The 20812-nt window shown below is 43.7% G+C and overlaps 1 protein-coding gene across 1 annotated transcript in view; it reads right to left on the reverse strand.

Annotated features, from left to right (window-relative positions):
- The window catches only part of NIPBL (NIPBL cohesin loading factor), a 169251-nt gene that overhangs the window by 95840 nt on the left and 52599 nt on the right, over positions 1-20812 (reverse strand). The gene's annotated exons all lie outside the window — the stretch shown is intronic.

A 20812-nucleotide genomic window follows, 5' to 3' on the forward strand; every position in this document is an offset into this window, starting at 1 on the left:
TATCCTGTGCTACTTTCAAAAGAAGCATGATAGCATGATAAACAGCATTCTATTGCTAATATTACTTTCACAAATTAATCTGATACAAATTTCGAAAATAAACATAGTAAACATTGTAGTTTCATATTGCAATCTAAAATATCAAAAGGGATTGTTTCCAAGTTATTCAGATGAGGAGAGGTCGATGAAAAAGTTCAATGATCTACTAGTAGGTCTCAGGGTGATTTTCAGCATATCAGCAAATGCTTGTGACTTTTTAACAGTGGCAATCATGCATTGTTATATATATTTACTTATGAGTACCACTTTCCTTAATGGAACTTATTGTCAATCAAGTCAGTATATTATGTTAATTAGTTGTTAAAACTGAAATATTTGGAAGAAAATCAGGACAGATTTTTCAAGAGGCTGGATAGCAAGATCTGTAATGGTACTAAAAAAAAATCCCCAGTCTATCTTGAATTCATAGATTATATATGCACCAATTACTCAGTAATCTGCAGCTGGTTCCAATTCACATGCTCTAAGATTGCAATAGTAATATAGATGTGATGATTTTAAACTTTGCCTATGAAAAATCTAATAAAGGATTTAATACTTCTGGGAATATGCCAGCAAAAGAACACACACACGCACACACACACAGAGAGAGAGAGAGAGTTTGTTTATACACAAACATAGTGAAATTGAAAACTAACTAATGCCCAGGGTTAGAATGAAGTCATAGTATTATCTAAAAGGATGGTGAGGAGGAGGAGGAGGAGGAGGCAGAATCTTTATTTGAGTTAATGTCCAATCCATAAAATACATTGCATATATAAAATTTATCCATTAGGTAAACAGATCTGTCAAACTGCTGTGTATGTTATGTATTATATAATAAAAATTGGCTACTTTTATTGAAATGAAATCATTTGCATCTGAATCTGTCATAAGAGGAGGCAGATTATAAGACATCTGAATTTTGTACATGCAATTGTCCCTTTCTTCAGTGATATGATAGTTTTAAATGGTCACTGAACAAAAAGTCAAGGGCTATCTTTATGTCCTTACCCTAGTATATTGATGGTGAACCTTTTTTTTCTCAGGTACTGAAATTGTGCGTTTGCGTGCTGAAGCCCATAATGCAATGCTCCCCGCAGGCCCCACCCCCACCCATGCGCACATGACCCATTATCCCACTGCACATGTGCACATGACCCCTCCAGGCCCCCCGCCCATGCAAGCACGACCCCCATTTTGGTGCTAGCAGGCCTCCCTGAAGCCTCCTGGGACCAAAAATGGGGGGTGGTTTTTGTGCTAGCAGACCTTGCCACCCACCCCACCCCCATTTCTGGTCCTAGGAGGCTTCAGGGAGGCCTGCTAGCACCAAAATGGGGGCGGGGGGGGCACTCCCCACACCCCATTTTGGTGCTAGCAGGGAACCTGAGGCCTCCTGGGACCCTCTCACATATGCACGCACCACCCACCCACCCCCGTGCATGAGCGCACCTCCTGGCAGAGACCCAAAAATCAGCTGGCTGGCGGGAGGCGCGTGGACATGCGCGGTGGAACTAACCCGGGCATCGGCTCACGTGCCTGCAGAGATGGCTTTGCGTGCCACCTGTAGCACACGTGTCATAGGTTCACCATCACAGCTCTAGGATCTTCAATTGAGTTAAGTATCACCTTAGTCCAAGAGAGAAACATCTCAGGGAATTACAGCAATTTAATTTACAATATATGAAAATATGAGGACTGGAATTAATCTGACAACTGCCAACCTAATGATGTAGGGTCACATTTGAAATAAAACTTGGGGTCTTGAAATAAAGTCTTGATGAACTTAGTATGTACCCTTTCCAAAGCAGCAAAAGAATTATCTAGGCCTATCTGAGCACCATCCCAGTAGTACTGTATGACTGTAAAAGTTGGACCGTTCATAAGGAAGGCTAAGTGTTTTTGAATTTTGGTTCTTGGAGAGACTACAGCGTCTCTTGGACTGCAAGGAAATCAAATCAGTCAATCCTAAAGGAAATCAACCCTGACTGTCCTTTGGAAGGGCAGATATTGAAGCTGAAACTCAAATACTTTGGCCATCTAATGAGGAAAGGACTCATTGGAAAAGACCCTGATGTTGGGAAAGATTGAAGGGACAGCAAAGGATGAGTTGGTTAGACAGTGTCACCGACACAATGAACATGAATTTGGGCAAAGTCCAGGAGACAGTGGAGGACAACGAGCCCTGTCGTGCTATAGTCCATAGGGTTGCAAAGAGTTGGACATGACTTAGCGACTGAACAATAACAATCTGAGCACCAAATTATAATTGTGGCTAAACTTTAAGTGCTGCAGGAATATATGACGCCCTTTTAGTATAAAATGTTTGAAGGTTTATGGCAGATCTTTGAGTTCCTTGGATTACATATTCCATAGATAGCAATGTTATTTTTCTTCAAATGTGGTGGTCTGCAGATGTGGCTGTTTCTATTGAATTATAGAAATTATAGGAATAGGAAGCATCATTAAGGAAGATTTATCTGTAGCCAGAAAAATAAGGGAAAGTTACACAAACTTGCATTTTCTTATTAGAATTAGAATTAGCAATTAGAATTCTTTATCGGCCAAGTGTGATTGGACACACAAGAAATTTGTCTTTGGTATATATGCTCTTAGTGTACATAAGGAGACTAAAATATATTCATCAAGAATAAAAAGATACAACACTTAATGATAGTCAAGGTTACTAATAAGCTATCAAATTGTACTAAGAAACAAAAATATAAATTGAAAGATAATAATAATAATAATTATTATTATTATTTTATTTCTATACCGCCCTTCTCCCAAAGAACTCAGGGTGGTGTACAGCTTGATTAAAAGCACAAAGACAGACAAAATTTAAAAATAATTAAAATTATTAAATAATTGGCTCAATTATAAAACCCCCAAATTTAAAATCCCACATTTAAAACCAATCAAAATCTTTACATTGATAGCCCGGCCTGGCGGAACAACAAGGTTTTGAGGGCACAACGAAATACACAGAGGTCGGAGATCTTACGCATTTCTGGGGGCAATTCATTCCAAAGGACAGGGGCTCCCACAGAGAAGGCCCTCCCCCTGGGTGTTGCCAGCTGACATAATTTGGCCGATGGCACGCGGAGGAGACCCTCTCTGTGGGAGCGGTAAAGATACAAGAAACATGGTTATAGCAATAAGTGGAAATAACAGTAATACAGTCTTAGTAAATTATTTGACAGTATTGTGGGTATTAGTTGTTAAGCAGTGATGGCATTCAGGAAAAAAATGTCTTTATGTCTAGTTGTTCTGGTATGCAGTGCTCTATACGTTGTTTTGAGGGTAGAAGTTGAAACAATTTATGTCCAGGATGTGAGGGGTCTGTAGATATTTTCACAGCCCTCTTTTTGACTCATGCAGTATACAGATCCTCAATGGTAGAATAATATAAATAATATAAATATTTTATATATAAAATAATAAAATTAATTATTGATTGGCCAAATGTGATTGGACACAGAAGGAATTTGTCTTTGGTGCATATGCTCTCAATGTACATAAAAAGAAAAGATACATTTGTTAAGAATCATAAGGTACAGCACTTAATGATAGTCATAGGGTACAAATAAGCAATCAAATCATACTAGGAAACAAGCAAAAAAGAACCTAAAATGAATTTCTTTTGCCTACTAGAGTATCTTAACTAACTTTACTTTTAAAAAGTAGTTGTACAAGTATTAAAACTGAAAATAAACCTAGCAATACATTATACATTATGTGTGAATTAGTACTTTTCATATGATGTCACAGTAAAGAAAGTAAGCTTTTCATCCGCAATTCCTCCAACAACATTTTGCTTTTGATTTGTAATCTAGCTCAACTTCAAAACATGTTTGTAATTAAAATGTAAAGCAAGTATTCTTTAAGCTTTTCATAATAAGAGAACTCTGCCCCCTTGTGGAATAGAACACAAGCCTGTCCACAAATTAAAGAAAAAAAATTAAGCGTGTTTAAAAAACAAATTGAATGATTTTTATTGCAAACAGTTTAAGTTTTAAGAAACAGAATGAAGTTTGAAGGACTACGAGAGAGAAACAGTGAAACATCTGATGGAAATGTTTATATCCAAGACATAAAGGAAGTTGAGGAAACCACTAAGATAAAATCAGCATAAAGTACATAGAGCAAATATATATAAAGTAGATATGTATTTAGAATTATACATAATATGTTGAATTTGCAAAATGATATTTCTTTTTTTTAAAAGGAGAAACAATCAAAATGTATCAGGGAGTAACCAGGAATTTTGGAGAGATGTTAAAGTTGCACATACATAAGAGTAAAACTCACAAACAAAAAAGTTAAAAACACTGTTTATATAAGGTTATAAGTATTCACATGATTGTATCATTAAAATGCTTTCTAGGGACTTACAGCATTAAAAGCACAACTAACACACCATAACAAAAGCTAAATGATTGCAGAAAGACTCCCCTTGGATATCTTACACTATCTGGCAAGTAAGTAGCAGAATTACTGCCTTCTCTGAGAGATTTGTAAAAATATACTGATATAGGTTTATGGTTTTGAAGTGGTATTATGTTGTTTTATTAACAGTGAATTTTAAAAACTGTTTCAACAGTTGAGGACAAATTCTGTAACAATATTTTAGTATGCCTGTTGTATACACTGACATTCAGATTCAGTTCCTTTTACACACAAGATGTTCTTGCTTATTTTCTATGATTTCAGTGATTATTTTTTTTTTACTGTAGTTATTATTTTAGTAAATTATTTGCATAACTTTAAAGGATTCATTATAAATGATAAACCTTCTGGAAGCTTGCAAATCAATGCAAAATATAGTCAAATCAAATCAGTTAAAGTAGACTATGCTAAAACAAAGACATATCTTTTATAGACAACTTTTCAAAATATCACATTAAAGAACCACAAAAGGATTAATATTCTACTTTGAAAAACATTTAATCATTCAATTATCTGGAGTTTAACTCTTTCAAAACAATCTATTATGCTGCACACAGATTAGTTTTAAAAGTTCAAAGAGCCACTGTAACACGTGAATGAACATTTGTTGAAAATATGCAAGTTAATTTTATTATTCAGCAAACTGACAAATTCCAATATGTTACAATATGGTACAAATTAAATGAGTGAGATGAGCAATATCTAAATTTGATAAATAACTAAATGAAATCAGGCCAGAAACATTTATACCTTATGGAATTAATTTTTATAAAATGCTATCAAAAACTTTACAGTAATACTTATTTTTAAAAGCAAGTGTTTCAAGTATGAATATGCTGTTAAAGATGCAGGTTGCCTAATGAAGACAATTTAAACTCAAACTAAAACTCATTTTAACTTTTTCAAGACAAAATTACAGGAACACACATAAGCCTCTGGGTTAGGGAAAAAGAACTTAAATACAAAAAATATACTTTGGCCTCCATTATCTTTCCCATAAATCACCTATCAAAAATGCATATAGTCCACATTCACACATCTCCCTTGCAATATCATAAGTACTGTACAGCCCAGTGATGGCAAACCTTTTTACCTCAGGTGCTGAAAGTGTGTGTCTGCACACACTATTGCATGTGCACATGTGCCCACACCTACAATGCAATACCCCGTGCGCCCCACCCCCCGCGTGTGTGTGACCCCCACACTGCCCTTCCCCCGCGCATGTGTGCGTGCCCCCCCGCGCATGCACACATGACCCCACCCCACCCTGTTTTGGGTCTAGCGAGCCTCCCTGAAGCCTCTGGAGGCCAGAAACTGCCCATTTTCGGACTTCTGGTAGGCCTGTTTTTCTCCCTCCCAGAGCCTCCACACGAGCCCTGTACTTACCTGGCATCAAAAACGGGCTGCTTGGAGACTCCTGAGAGGGGAGGGGCCAACCAATTTTCGGCTGTCCAGTGCACGCATGCACGCTGGAGCTGACCTAGGGCAACGGCTCGCGTGCCTACAGATATGGCTCCGCGTGCCACCTGTAGCACGCATGCCATAGGTTTGCCATCACGGATATAGCCCATTCTTCATTTGTACTACACATGCCTGTATAACTCAGGCTATATTCCATGACCAGACTATGGCTGGGAAGTCAAAAGAAAGGGTCTGATAGCTCTATCATGAAACATGTATTCTGTACTGCCCTGCTTTGAAAGTGATTTATAAGTCAAAGTTTTTTAAGTGCTCTGCATATTGCTGATGAGAAGTTAATGTTGAAAATATATTCTCTGCAATTCTTCTGTTGCAGTAACCAACAGAAGAGTCCCCTGCGATGGGGCAACAGTAATAGAGAGCAGCTGTTTCCCATGTGCTCTGCTGCTGGGCTGCTTTGGCCCTTTTGTATCAATCTAGTTCTGAACTTTAATGGTAGCCACTTTCCCATATTCATTCATTCATTCATTCACTCACTCACTCACTCACTCACTCATTCACTCATTCATTCATTCATTCATAATTTATTAGTTGTTGAACTCCAAAGGATTCTGCTTCCTGTACTAATCAGGACTCCTAACATTAGGTTCTGCCCATAATGATGGTATATTTTTGACAACCAACGGCAAGTTCTATCAATATGTAAGGAACAAGAAGAAAGTCAAGCAAACGATAGGCTCACTAATGGGAACAGATGGCAAAAAGATGACAGGCAGCAAGGAGAAAGCAGAACTGCTTAATTAGCTCTTTGCATCTGTTTTTACGCAAAAGGAAGAAACAGTCCAACCTATCAAAAGCAGCACCAAAATTGATAGAACAGGTATATGTCAAATAGGCAAAGAATTAGTAAGAGAATGCCTATCCACCCTGGATGAGTACAAATCACCTGACCAGATGGAAGAAGCTGGCAGATGTAATCTTTCAAGGCTCATGTAGCACAGGGGAAATACCAGAGGACTGGAAAACAAGTGACATGGATTTTCAATTGGTTGATCAAATGCATGCAGAGGGTAGTCCTCAATGGAGTTATATCTACATATAGAAAAGCATGCATTGGGGTACTTCAAGATTTGATCCTGGGCCCGATGTTCTTCAACACCTTCATAAATGATAGACAAGAGGATAGAAGGGGAACTCATCAAATTTGCAGACGACACCAAGCTGGGGAGAATAGCTTCAGAAAATAGACTCAAGATTCAGAAGGGTCTTGACAGACTTGAGCTCTGGGCCCTATGCAGCAAGATGCAGTTCAGTGGTGAGAAAAGATCCTATACTCGGGCAGGAAAAAGTAAACGCATAGGGATAGAATAGGAGGTACTTGGCTCAACAATAGTAACTTTGAGAGAGATCTAGGTGTCGTAGTAAACACCACTTAATTATGAGCCAGCAGTATACTGCAGCTGCCAAAAAAGCCAATACTGTACTAGGTTGAATCAGCAGAGGGATAGCATCAAGACAATGAGAAGTGTTACTACTGTTTTATATTGCACTGATGATATCACACTTGGAACACTAGATCCAGTTTTGGTCACCACAATTCAAAAAAAGTGCTGAGGCCCTAGAAAAAGTGCGGAGAAGGGTAACAAAGATGATAAGGGGTCTGGAGGCTAAATCATAGGATGAATGGCAATGTTTAGCCTAATGAAGACAAGGCTCAGGGGTGACTTGATAGCAGTCTTCCAATACTTGAAAGGCTGCCACAAGAAAGAGAAACCTGATTTATTCCACGTAGCACCTGAAGGGCAGGATAAGAAGCTTGTCAGAGGGAGATTGAACCTGGAAATAAAAAGGAATTTTCAGATAGTAAGGATGATTAATCAGTGGAACAGCTTGCCTCCTGTGGGTGCTCCATCACTGGAAGTTTTCAAAAATAGACCATTTGACTGAGATGATATAAGACTCGTGCCTTGAGCAGGGGGTTGGACTAGAAGTCCTCCAAGATTCCTTCCAGCACTATGATTCTATGATGTTGCCTCAGGTCACAGTAAGTTTCCTAATATGGAGACCGGCAATTTTAAGGGAACATGGAGTGTGGATGAAATCAGTTGATGGAAATTTTAAAGAATAAAAAAGATGATCTTGATGTAGATATGCAGGAGTTACTGCTTAGGCAAAAAAAAGTTGAAACATTTAAGACAATCAACTGTAAGGCGCTTAAGACACTTTTGAACTTTGGTTTGAATAAGACTGAGAATACCATGGAGAGTCAAGAAAATCACTAAAAAACTCAACCTCATCAGAAGCACAAAGACCTGGCTTTACCTGGTTCTAATTTTCCTACTTTGGACACATGATGCAAAGACATCATACTTTTCAGAGTATAAGACACACTTTTTCCCACCATAAAAGAGGGAAGAAATGTTGGTGCGTCTTATACACCAAATACACCAAATACAACCCCGCCCTGCACAACCCATTTTCACCAAAAATAGGAACATTTTTTGCAAAAATAGGGTACGCAATGTGTTTGGGAGGCCTGCAGAGTGCTCCTGAGGCCTGGGGAGGGCAAAAACGTGACACATGGGGAGATTGGGAGGCCAAAAACAGGCCTGTTTTTCGCAACAATGGGCTCATTTTTCACGAAAATGGGAAAGTTTTTGCTCTCCCCAGCCCCCAAGAGCACTCTGCAGGCCTCCCAAACCCTCTGCGCACCTCATTTTTGCGAAAAATGACTGCTATTTCTTTTTCAATTTACATATCTGTGTGCCTACATACCTTCATAGCCATATTGGTTCGGACCTCTAGAACAGTCCCAATTTGGATGTGGCCCCTTGGGAAAATTAATTGCCCACCCCTGCCCGAATACCTAGAGGACAAGGGACTTTTCTACATATTAAATAGCTTGTAGACATATGTTAATTATAATTTAATGCTTATGAATGAAGCTGAATATGCCTGTTGCAATAACTATATATAAACTGCTACAAATATCTTTAGAAACTTTAATCTTTGTTTTAAAACACTAATGACAGCCAAGTCCTCTGACCAATCTCTCCTGCTTCATATCCTGTTGGATAACCATTTGTCTGAAGTGGTGTAGGGTTTCCTGCCTGGGCAGGGGGTTGGACTAGAAGACCTCCAAGGTCCCTTCCACCTCTATTATTCTATTCTATACATCGGTGAAGTACTATATTCATATTGGATTTTTTTCCCTCACAATTTTAGCATGTAGGTTTTGCCTTTTTTCTTTCATCAAAAGTAATCTTCTAATTGTCAGCAATTACATCATTTATTTATTTATTCAGAACCTTTGCATGCCATCCATTTTAAACAGTACATAAACCTGGGCAGCTAATAACTATCCACACCAAATATTAAATTCCTATCAATATAGATGGTATACAAAACAGAATTCAAATAATCATAATAAAATAACTGAAGCACAGTAAGAGATTCATGGCATAGGCCATATCTACAATGGACTCAACTAACATCCTGGCCCAAAGCCTGAGCAAAGAGCCAGATTTTCCCAGCTTTCTGGAAGGTCAGAAGGATTGGGTCTCTCTGGATCTCAGGGAGAAGTTGCTCCATAGAGCAAGTGGCACAACAGATTTTCAAACTTGAAGTTCAGATACGGGTGGAGGGTAAATTTTGGGAAGTCTGTTATACTTTGGAGTAACCCTTGTTCCTTATATTCTTTCACCTTGGTTCTTATAAACCCTCATTCAACTTAGACAAATAGTAAAACATAACATGTGTCCAGAAAATTCTTTGCCCCCCCCCTAAAAAACAGTTGTACAAAAAATAAAACCACATTGTCCTCAATTTCAGGCACTTTCAGGCATGTATTTTTGCTTATTGAATTCTACCACTATAGTTGAAAGTGATGAAATGTTTGACTATTGAAAAATAGATGTCTATGAAAATACATAAATACATGTGCTGGCAAAAATGCTTACTTTCTATATATTAAGCACACACACACAAAAAACACCTCTGAGCAACTGCATCCCTGAAATTCTTTCCTTTCCTTCTTTGACTAGTGGTAGACCACAATGTCTGTATTGAATATTAAACTCAATCAACAAAAATTAAGAACCCAAGAACTCTATATTTTTATTTTAGGGACATTTAATATTTTTCATGAAATATGTATATATGTCATGAAATATCTGTGCACCCAGTACTTTACCCAGTAAAAACTAAGTATTTGATTATAATAACCTGCAATCAAAATTTTAACATTTGAATTTAGGTGTACTCATAATAAAAATGAAAAAAACAAAACCCAAATTTTCTATTCATTATCAGTCAGACAATCTTCTTTCCTGGATATTTGTAAACATTTTTATTATGTGTCTTGGTAATAAAAGAGAGGGCTGAAAACATTTTAGTTTATAATCAACTTCTATAAACTATGTATGCTCATCAACTAGCAAACAACATTTCGAAGGAACTACATTGTTTATTTTTCAAAAATTATTCATTTGCCAGAAATGTTATCTCAAATTAAAACTCAAAGCAGTAACTTTTTTTTAAAAAATCCTTATTTTTTTTAAATAAGGATACATATGGTCCTTCCCACCAAACGTAGTGACTCAGCTGTTAGTTTTATTAATAGTGTCAATCATTATACACATGCCACATAGCTCTATTGTCTCAGTACCTCATGAACAGAATAAGTTTGCTTTCCTATGTCTATGTTTCTGCCAGAGTATTGATATTACAGCAGAGGTGGTATTATTATGTACCTATTATGTAGTTGCCCATCAAATTATCTTGATATAAGAGAACTAGCAATTAAAGAAGTCTAGAATCCTATAATTTTATTACAAAAAAGGGCTTTTTAAATTTTAAGATTTATACGATCAGAATTATAGACACAAATTGCAAGTATATCTGTATTTCATATTAGGCCAGCAGTATTGACATTTTTTAATGCCTTCAAGTCAGTATTGACTCCAAGTGACTGCCCAAACTAGCCCCTGCAGTTTTCTTGACAACGTTTTCAGAAGTGGCTCTTCCTAGTGCTGAAAAAGTATGTCCCTAAAATAAAAACATAAAGTTCTTGAGTTCTTAATTTTTGTTGATTGAGTTTAATATTCTATAGAGATTCTATGTAACACACAACTAGAATTCATGATCTCCCACTTTCTAGTCTCTGATCCTTGAATCATTATACCAAACTGCATACCTCATATTAAATACAGTATTTGTCTCTGTTTTTTTTTAAATCTTGAGCTTAAAAATAGCCAACATATTATTTTAAAAGTCCTTTTATTAATAGGGAAACCTACAATTTTACAATATCAAAAAACTACATATGCAACAACTAATGTCAGAAAATTGTTACTTTATCTATAATGTCAATAATGGAAGTGGCTACCACAACTACTAAGAAGGAAGCTTCCTTTGTTTCAAAATCACTTTGCAGACTTTACTTTAGTCACCATCAGATCCACAGGGGATTATGTTGTAGGAGCTGTAATTGAGAAGCATAAGTATGCAAAATATTGAAAGGCTAGAAATCCACAAAATGGTACATCATCTTTAAGGAGCAATAAATAGATATGGTGAGGTCCTATACTAGATTGAAAGCACAACTGTGCCCTGAGTACTATACACCTCTACTAGGGACAGGTTGGATTAGAGAGTAGCTGGATGAATGGATACAGAGAGATGGAAGAGAAGGTAAGAGTTTTGAAAGAAACGGGATCTTGGAAAAAGGTCAGTATGATGAGACTAACAGAAATAGGATGGAAGCAAATGAGTGAACAAGAAAAAAAATCATAACATGGAAAAGAAGATTAAAAAAAAGAAAAAAGTTCAACTGGTAGGTTTTAGAAGTGCACTATTATAATGATAATTCAGCCCTAGAAATTGACAGAAGAAGCTTAAAAGGGCAATTCTGCTAGAAAGAGACTGGTACTGGGGGACAGAACAGCATGGAGGCCACCACTGACATTTGTGCAACTGGAGAAGAGCAACTAAAAGCTGAGAAGAAGAGATGCTGGAAGGCTGCAGTCAGCCAGCATGCCTATGAGGATATATCACTTACCCCACAGGGATTTGTGAACACAGAGACAGTTACTAAAGAGGAGATCAGAAGTGATGAAGAGGAGGAACTTTCAGAGAAGCCAAGACAGCAGCCAAGATATGGTTTTGGAAAGCACTTTGGAAAATAATAACAAGAGCTAGTTAAAAGAAATTGCAGAAAATTAGAGAAGATATTGATACCCTACTGACAGAAAGTGAATAAAGTAAGAGAACAGGAAGAAGCCTGACTTCATTGTGTGAGTGCACTAATGGCAGTAGTACCGTGTTTCCCCAAAAATAGGATATGTCCCGAAAATAAGGCCAAGATTGATTTTTGGGGTGGGCCTAAATATACGCCCTCCCCTGAAAATAAGCCCCCCTCTCTCTCTCTCAGACACACACACACACGTCCCTCACCCACCCAACCCTTTCAAGGCAGCCACACTCCTGAGCCCCTGCCTCTTTCGCCGCTCGACCATAGACCTCAAGCGCCTGCTCTTGCGCCATAGTGGTGGCCCACACGCTCTCGCCCACACGCCCAGGTGCTGCATCTGCATTGCCACCCCGGGGCTTCCTTGGCAGGGTGGCCACCAGCAGCAGAGAGGCCTCCATGAGCGGCAGGCAGTCACGGAGGACTACAGCGGCAGGCCTGGCATGTCCCGCAGCTGGGCACAGGTCTTGGTGGGGATGCCTGAGGCACTGCAGGTGTTGCTGCTGCTGCCGCCGCCTGCAGAAGCCCAGCGGCCCCCTGCGGCCAAGCTCAGCTGTGGGTGAGGAGCATTGGCCATGGCTGGGCCGGCCGAGCTGTGTCTGTCGGAGCTGCTCTTGGTGCAGTTGCCTGGCGTCTCGCTGCCAGGCACCTGGAAAGAGTAAACTGGACCTGCGGGAGGAAGGGAGGGCAAGGATCCCGCGAAGCTCCCTTCCCCAGAAAGAGTCTGGCCTGATTGACCTCCAAGTCAGGTGACTCCTGAGGCAGAGGGTTTTTGCGGGCTCGCACTCAGGTGGAGGGACTGCGGGGCGATCGGAGCTGAGAGGAGCAGGGGGGAAGGGGAGGCCTCTGGCGACAGCCACCATAGAGTGGGAAGCACACTCCCAGAGCGACTGCCGCCCTGGGGTTTGGAAGCCGCAGAGGCAGAGTTTGGAGGAGAGAAAGAAAGACTTCTGCTGCTTCTGCTTTTTGCTGCAAGGAAAGCAGCAGAAGACCCTGCAGGAAGAGCTGGCGGCATTGCCTACAAGCTCAAGAACCTGGTGCTCACCGGCTTCGCCCACATCGACATGGTGAGGCCTGGGAGGCATGTGAGTATGGGGTGGAGACAGGCACTCATGCAGCTTGGTGCCTTCGGGCCACTCGCATTCTACACACATACCCTGAGGGGAGGGGCTTGATGATGGTGTGCAAAAGGAGTTTATCTCTGCCAGACTCCCAGCTGTGAGTGTGCAGGCTGCCCGAGCCCTCCTGCACCTCCGAAATAATAAGACCCGCCGATAATAAGGCCAAGCCCTTATTTCAGGGTTCAAAAGAAAATAAGACCCTGTCTTATTTTCGGGGAAACACAATAGATTTACAGTGATCCTGACAGTTAGGACCAGATATAGTTGAATGTAGTTTTTTAATACTAGAAATTGGGAGACTGTGAGTTCTAGTTATTCCTTAGACATGAAAAGCCAATGACTGTTTCTCAGACCAACTCACCCCACAGAGTTGTTGTGCAGGAAACAGGAGACAGAAACATGTACGCTGCCCTTAATGGTACAAAAATGAGATAAGGGAGGGAGGGAGGGAGGGAGGGAGAAAGAAAGAGAAAGAGAAAGAGAAAGAGAAAGAGAAAGAGAAAGAGAAAGAGAAAGAGAAAGAAAGAAAGAAAGAAAGAAAGAAAGAAAGAAAGAAAGAAAGAAAGAAAGAAAGAAAGAAAGGCTATTGCAGCACAACACTCACCGTATTTTTCGAATTATAAAACGCACCAGTGCATAAGACGCACAAAGTTTTCGAAGAGGTAAGTAAGAAAAAAAAGGTTTTTGCCCTCCCCGGCCCCTAGGAGCACTCTGCAGGCCTCCCAAACTCTCTTGAGCACTCTGTCTTTTGCCCGTTTTTGCAAAAAATGGGGCACGCAAAGGGTTTGGGAGGACTGCAGTGTGATCCTGGGGGCTGGGGGAGGGCAAAAACACCAGTTTTTGTGAAAAGCGGGCCCATTTTTTGCAAAAGGAGCGTTGGTCCTACCTGATACGTTCCTTCTCGTTGAGTGGAGACAGCAGCCAGTGTGGGTAGTGCCCATCCAATCAGCTTGAAGGACTGAGTCTGCCAATTATTCTTAGTCCCGCCCTTGTTGCCGGGCAGGCCAGCTTTGGCGAAGACCTGAAGACAGACTCGGCGTGTAGGAGAAGGAGAAACCTCAGGAGAGAGATAGAACAGGAAACAAGCAAAGTCCAGCCCAAGAAGGGAGGGTCTGGCTGCTGTCTCCACTCAACGAGAAGGAACGTATCAGGTAGGACCAATGCTCCTTCTCCATTGAGAGTGGAGACAGCAGCCAGTGTGGGACGTACCCAAGTTCACTGTCCCGGAAATAGGGGGGGATCATGCTGGACCGCAGCAACCTCCCCGGCAACAACTCTTTGAAGGACCCGGCATCCAAATGCAGCCTCCGCCGATGCAAACTGGTCAATCCTGTAGTGTCGAATGAAGGGTCCAGGCAAAGACCACATAGCCGCCCTATAAATTTCCAGCAAAGGGGCCTGCGTCGCCCATGCAGCCGTCGTAGCCGCGCTGCGGGTGGAGTGAGCCGTCAATCTCGAGGGTCGTGGAAGAGAACAAAAATCATAGGCCGCAGCAATAGTCTGCCTAATCCAACGACCGATGGTAGAAAACGAGACTTTACAACCCTGGTTGGTAGGCAAGAAAGAGACAAAAAGAGACTCCGATCAGCGGAAGGAAGCCGTCCTTTTCAAGTAGATCCGCAACGCCCGCCTGACGTCAAGGGCATGCCAACACTGTTCACGTGCATGAGAAGGCCGAGGGCAGAAATCAGGTAGGATAATTTCCTGCGAACGGTGGAATACAGAATTAATCTTCGGCACAAAGGTAGGGTCCAAACGGAGGACCACTCGATCCGAGTGGAATACACAAAGGTCCGGGCGAGTAGACAAGGCAGCGATTTCCAAGATGCGGCGGGCCGAGGTTATGGCCACCAAGAAGGCCACCTTGCAAGTGAGAAGTCTTAGACTGGTGGTCCTGATCGGCTCGTATGGAGGGCCCGTAAGAGATTGTAAGACCAGTGGAAGGTCCCAGGTCGGATATCGATGCAGCACGGGAGGGCACAAGTTCTTGGCACCCCGGAGAAAACGTCAGATTAGGGGATGCTGAGCCAGGGACGAGAAGGAGCCGCAGGTAAACACAGAAGATAATGCTGCAATTTGCCGGCGGAGAGTGTCAGAAGAAAGGCCTTGAACCAGGCCCTTTTGCAAAAACATAAGGATATGTACAACGGAAGATTGAAGCGGCATCACGTCGACCTGATCACACCAGGAACAGAAGGCCCGCCAGGTGGCCGAATAAATGCAGTCAGTAGAAGGACGCTGGGAGGATTGTAATGTGTGAATAACGTCCGCTGGAATGTGTAACGCCCTCAAGGTGCACCACTCAACCTCCAAGCAGTCAGGTTGAGCCAGGCCAGATTTGGGTGCGTGAGAGCGTCCTGCGAGAGAAGATTGTCCTCGAGGGGTAAGCGCCACGATGGGGTCACCGATAGGGACACGAGGTCCGCAAACCAGGGTCTCCGAGGCCGATGAGGTGCCACAAGGATCACTTCCGCTCGCTCAGATAGAATTTTGCGGATGACCCTGGGAATGAGAGACGTCGGGGGGAAGGCGTACAGGAGGCCCGACGGCCATGCAGTCCGAAGAGCGTCAACGCCGGCTGCACGAGGGTGCGGGTATCGAGAGAAGAACTGCGGAAGCTGGGCGTTCTCGTGAGTCGCGAAGAGGTCGATTACTGGAAGGCCAAAGCGAAGACACAGGTCCCGGAAGATGCGCGGGTGGAGGTGCCACTCCGCATTGTCGATCCGCCAGCGACTCAGCCAATCCGCCTGAATGTTCTGTACACCCGAGATGTGCTCCACTCGTAGAGAACACAGGTGGTGTTCCGACCAGAGACCCAACGCCAATGCCATCGCCAGAAGGGACCACGATCTGGTGCCCCCCAATCTGTTCAGATGCGCCTTGGCGGTGACATTGTCCGTGAGGACGAGGACGTGGGTCCCGAAGACCAGATGGCGGAACGATTTCAGAGCAAGGAAGACCGCCTGTAGCTCTAGCCAATTGATGGGACGACGAGATTCCAATGGCATCCAAGTCCCTTGAGCCAGTTGGCCTTGGCAATGGGCTCCCCAGCCCAGGAGGCTGGCGTCTGTCATCACCACCACCCGTGGGGGTTTGAGGAAGAAGCAACCCGCAGCGAGAGCAGGGGAACGCCACCACCGGAGAGATCGGCGCACCACAGGAGGAAGCGGGATCGGTTTCGATGAAGTGCCTCTTCCCGCCTTCTACAATGGCAAGAGAAACCATTGGAGTTCCCTGGCGTGTAGCTGAGCCCAGGGAACTATGGCTATCGCAGATATCATCTTACCTAACAACTGGGACAAGACATAGGGAGAGACAACCCGACACCCTTCAACTTGAGCGACCAATCGCCTCAGGCTATTCTGCCTATCGGGGGAGAGAAAAACCTGGCCCTGAAGAGTGTCAATCAGGGCACCCAAATGTACCAGGCAAGTGGAGGGGGAAAGGTGGCTCTTTTCCAGATTAATGGAAAAACCATGGGCCGCCAACGTCTCCACTGTCAGACGTACGTCTATGGCCGCCTGCTGAGGTGAGGGGGACAAAAGCAGAATATCATCTAAATAACACAAAAGGCGAACTGAATGAAGGCAGAGACAAGCCGCCAGGGGAACCAGCACCTTCGTAAAGGTGCGGGGGGCGGACGAGAGACCAAATGGTAGAGCCCTATACTGGAAGTGTACTCTGCCATAACAAAACCTCAAATATCGTCTATGGGAAGGAAGGATAGGGATGTGGAGATAGATAGATCAAGGTGGTCCGGTTGAAGGAGGAGGCGGTGGTGGCCGCCCTAATTGCCCAGGCAGAACTTTGGAAGACTCTTTGGAGCACAAGTTCGGAACGACGCTTCTCAGGACGGAGACCCTCGACGGGTTCGCCAGGAATATTAACGTTAGGAAGCAGAGCCGCAACAGGAGCGTCAATAGAAGGCAGCTGAAGAAGAGTGTCGAGATCCGAGGAGACAGGAAAATTTTTCCTGTCATTGGATGAGAGTAGAGGAGCTGAGGCCGGAGACTCCCACTGGCGTTTTACCACGTCCAAGAAGAGAGTAGGTGTAGGTATAGAAGTAATAGGCCGAGCAGGTTCCACAAACATGGGATCCAAGGATCCTGAAGAAGACTGAGCCGGGGCCGGATCAGCGGACGGAGAAGACAAACGTGCCGTATTAATGGCCTTGAACAATAAGGATTTAAACAAGGCCTGCGGAAAAAGGCCGGTGAAGGATGGTTGGTCCGGCGGAAGATTTTCATCCTCTGACAACTCAGAGTCAGCGAAGTCTACATCAGTCAAGGCCGAATGATGACTGGAATGAGAACAAATCGGAGATTTGGGTCGAGTCGAACGAGTGGAATCCTGAGGTGTCCACTCCGGAGAGGCAGGAGAAGCCGGCCTAACTGACCCCTGCCGACTGGAGTAAGAAGACCGGGCAGCTAAAGATTTTTGTACAGCCGCGTCAGTCATTTGCTGGAGTTGAGATTGGTTGAGTTGGCACGAGACCATGTCTGAAGAAGGAGCAGCGCCAGAATCAGAAGGAGAGGGGTCCTGAAGGACCGCAGAAACTTGACCAGCCGGTTGATTTGATGAATCCGAGGCCTATAAGTTGTCCTCGGAAATAGTAACTGGACAGTCTTGAAGAGACAGCTGGTCTGGAATAGGGGGTCGAGGCACCGATGTAGGAGCTGGATCAACCGTAGCAGAAGATGCTTGCGTTTGAGGAGGAGGCAACTTGGTACTCGCCCTTTCACAGAGTTGGGATAAGACCTTGTCCCTCTGTTTCTCCATCTTGGAGGGAGCTGACAGGCTACGTTTGGAGTGATGGTGAGAACGGGAGGAGTGTGAAGCTGAGGAAGGGACTCCAGGGGCCTCCTGAGCTGATTTTTGGGTAGCAGACAAGGTGTCTGATTGGCCAGCTTCAGTGGAACCGGCCTTCCGGCTGTGTTTAGACTTGAAAGGGGCCTTAGGCATAGCGGATGGCAACAGGCAGCCACAGCAAATCAGTAACACAGAGGTGGGGGCGCTAGACTCCACAGATCAGAAGGGAGCGTGATAAACTCCACACAAAAGGCAGTCCAAAAATCAATAACTCACACAATGACCACCAGTCAGTGAATGAGTCGTGGGTTAAACACTCAGAAATTGCAGAAATTGGAAGCTGTGTCAAGGCCAGGCCCCAGAGTAAACGAAGGAGACTGATGGCAGGGCGGTCGTTAAATGAGGCAGGTCACAAGTCCGGGTTGCTGTCACAATAAACGGGGGCACGAGACCCCACCAACGCAGATATTAATAGCGCAGATCTAGGGCACTAACGGCCAAGGAGACGGAGCGCGAGGCTCCGCAATTGGAAATAATTAGCCACCAGCACGGCTGTTGCAAGGCAAGGGAGGGGGCGCGAAGCTCCACCACGGCAATCACGCAGCCGACAATCTCCAGCTCAACCAGTCACTCAGCAGGGCATGTAATTCGATGAAAAAAGGGCAGTAGCAGAAGATCGCAGAAGAAGCCTCCTCAGGTGTTTTATCAGCAAACCATGCAGAAAAAACGGCACAGCTATCAGCGGCGGGAAAAAGGTTCGTTTAAAATGGCGGGCGCCGCTAGCCGCGCTTGTCGAACTCCTCGTTAACCGCGATGCAAACCAACAGCCAGGAGGGGAAGAGAAGGCAGGGGAGACTAAACACGAGGAAATCCAGTCCTTTAATCCTCGCCTGGAACGGCTAGGAGGAGGGGAAAGGGGAAAAATCCCCTTTGCAACAGGGGGAAGCAGAGGCAACGGCGCCCCAAACAACTCACAAATAAGAAGTCCGAAAACAGTCCAGATTCAGCCAAAACGAGGAACCAATGATATAGGAGGAATGAGCAATCCGAAGTCAAAAAACAGTCCAAGTCAAATACCAGAAATCTAGCAGTAATAAGCAGAAATCCAAGAAAATAGCCAGAGACAAAGTCCCACACGCCAGTCAGAGCTGAAGGACTGAGTCAAAGCTGGCCTGCCCGGCAACAAGGGCGGGACTAAGAATAATTGGCAGACTCAGTCCTTCAAGCTGATTGGATGGGCACTACCCACATTGGCTGCTGTCTCCACTCTCAATGGAGAAATGGGACAAGCAGAGTGGGGCTTCAGGAGGCAAAAAATGACTGTATTCAGTGTATAAGACGCACCAACATTTCCACCCTCTTTTAGGAAGGAAAAATGTGCGTCTTATATTCTGAAAAATACAGTATTTTGTAATAGTTCCAATGACTATCAGTATGTTTCTAAATCCAATTCAATACACCAGTGATGGCTAACCTTTTCCGGACTGAGTGCCCAAAGCACATGCATATGCACGTGAATGTGGGCACACGGGCCTGAACCCCCAAAATGCAATGTGCGTGCGGCCCCTGAGATGTGCCCCACATGCATGCACGGCCCCCTGCATGCATCCTGCCCCCTGCACATGCAGAACCTCCACATGCCCCCCACCCCACGCATGTGCGCATGGCCCCACACAAGCATCCCCCTCCAGCAGGAGGCACATGCGCATGCACGGCAGAGCTGAACTGGGGGTGACGGCTCATGTACCCAGAGAGAGGGCACTATGTGCCACCTGTGGCATGCGTCATCACGGCAATACACCAATGTTTATCTGCAAGGTCTTACAGTGAGGCAAAAAAGTATTTCGTCAGCCACTAATTGTGCAAGTTCTCCCACTTAAAAAGATGAGAGAGGCCTGTAATTGTCATCATAGGTAGACCTCAACTATGAGAGACAAAATGAGAAAACAAATCCAGACAATCACATTGTTTGATTTGGAAAGAATTTATTTGCAAATTATGGTGGAAAATAAGTATTTAGTCAATATCAAAAGTTCATCTCAATACTTTGTTATATATCCTTTGTTGGCAATGACAGAGGTCAAATGTTTTCTGTAAGTCTTCACAAGGTTGGCACATGCTGTTGCTGGTATGTTGGCCCATTCCTCCATGCAGATCTCCTCTAGAGCAGTGATGTTTGGGGCTGTCGCTGGGCAACACAGACTTTCAACTCCCTCCAAAGGTTTTCTATGGGGTTGAGATCTGGAGACTGGCTAGGCCACTCCAGGACCTTGAAATGCTTCTTACAAAGCCACTCCTTCATTGCCCGGGTGGTGTGTTTGGGAGCATTGTCATGCTGAAAGACCCAGCCATGTTTCATCTTCAATGCCCTTGCTGATGGAAGGAGGTTTGTACTCAAAATCTCACGATACATGGTCCCAGTCATTCTTTCCTGTACACGGATCAGTTGTCCTGGTCCCTTTGCAGAGAAACAGCCCCAACGCATGATGTTGCCACCCCCATGCTTCACAGTAGGTATGGTGTTCTTTGGATGCAACTCAGCATTCTCTCTCCTCCAAACACGACGAGTTGTGTTTCTACCAAACAGTTCTACTTTGGTTTCATCTGACCATATGACATTCTCCCAATCCTCTTCTGGATCATCCAAATGCTCTCTAGCAAACTTCAGACGGGCCCGGACATGTACTGGCTTAAGCAGGGGGACATGTCTGGCACTGCAGGATCTGAG

The sequence above is a fragment of the Pituophis catenifer genome, unplaced genomic scaffold (assembly GCF_029215685.1).
Source record: "Pituophis catenifer annectens isolate HBS135680 unplaced genomic scaffold, rPitCat1.0.hap2 SCAF_2, whole genome shotgun sequence".
Classification (NCBI taxonomy): domain Eukaryota; kingdom Metazoa; phylum Chordata; class Lepidosauria; order Squamata; family Colubridae; genus Pituophis; species Pituophis catenifer.